The 1221-nt window shown below is 39.9% G+C and overlaps 1 protein-coding gene across 1 annotated transcript in view; it reads right to left on the reverse strand.

Annotated features, from left to right (window-relative positions):
• The window catches only part of LOC101851094 (rhotekin), a gene marked incomplete in the record, with an annotated part of 127724 nt that overhangs the window by 112150 nt on the left and 14353 nt on the right, over positions 1-1221 (reverse strand).

The raw sequence follows: 1221 nt of genomic DNA on the forward strand, positions 1-1221 counted from the left end.
ACACACACACACACACACAGCATCAGCTAACGACAGTGCATGTCTGACGCTATGCGCGGTTACAACTCACTCACATCCTACATCATAACTCACTGGTTGAGGTGCTCACGTGCAGACAGGCTGCGCGGCCAGAAACATGAGATAAATCAGCTGATGAATGTTTCTAAACACACGAAACCACAGGATGAGACCAGAGAATGAGACAACTCTCTCTCTCTCGCCCACTGCTCCATCCTAGGAAGAAAGCATTGAGAGGAAGCTGGAACTGGGTCAGGTTAACAGGTTAACTAATTGAGGACGCTCAGCTTCGGGACTCTATAGTTTCATTTTTGTTTCAGTAAGTGTTTCACGCGTTTGCAACACAATAAGGTCATATTAATAAATGCCGAAGATTAGAGATGATACAAGAGAGTAACGAACACAAAAAGCAGGGCAGATAAGGGAAACAGATGTATGATTGGAAAGAAGGAGCAGACCACACCAGAGCACCTGCCAACCACCCTCTTGGGGTACTTTAAAAGAGAAGCACAACCTCGTTATTCGTCCACATTGTCAATTCAGTGTTCTTTACCTGAAGCCAAGGACTACTATACTATAGTATAGCAGTCCTTGCCTGAAGCCTAACAAGACAGACAACAGCATGTTTATTATGAGAAATGGAAAGTCTTGTTTCTAATTCGTGAATGATAGCTCTAAATGATATGTGACGCAAAAAAAATGCCTTTGGTTTGCTGATAATCGGACGTATTATGTGTCTGCCACGTCGCCAAAGAGTTAAGGAAATAGGAATATTGCAGGAAAGACGACGCTATTAAACACATGCGTCAATTTGATATTTTTTGTTGATAGTTTAGTTTTAGTAAAAACCTTTACAGCACTTGCAAGACGATTAGAGGTACCTGTTACTGGAGAGTAAGATACAAAGAAAAGAAGGAGGGGATATTTAATAAGGACGACATATTATTATGTTCGATAGGAAATAAGGAGCAAACCCCACCAAAACACCAGTCAATCACCCACTACTTGTTAATAGGCTTTTTGGGAAGAGAAACTCGACGACAAGAAAACATGTCTTTAAGAGACGAGAAAATGCAATACAGACAAACAATAATAAATGGATATTTAAAGAAAAATAGAACGTGTCACTGAAGCCCCCAAATTATTATCCGAGAGCAGACACAGTGCTATAAAAATTATATATATATATGTATATATCTTTTT

The sequence above is a fragment of the Aplysia californica genome, unplaced genomic scaffold (assembly GCF_000002075.1).
Source record: "Aplysia californica isolate F4 #8 unplaced genomic scaffold, AplCal3.0 scaffold00013, whole genome shotgun sequence".
NCBI classification, from domain to species: domain Eukaryota; kingdom Metazoa; phylum Mollusca; class Gastropoda; order Aplysiida; family Aplysiidae; genus Aplysia; species Aplysia californica.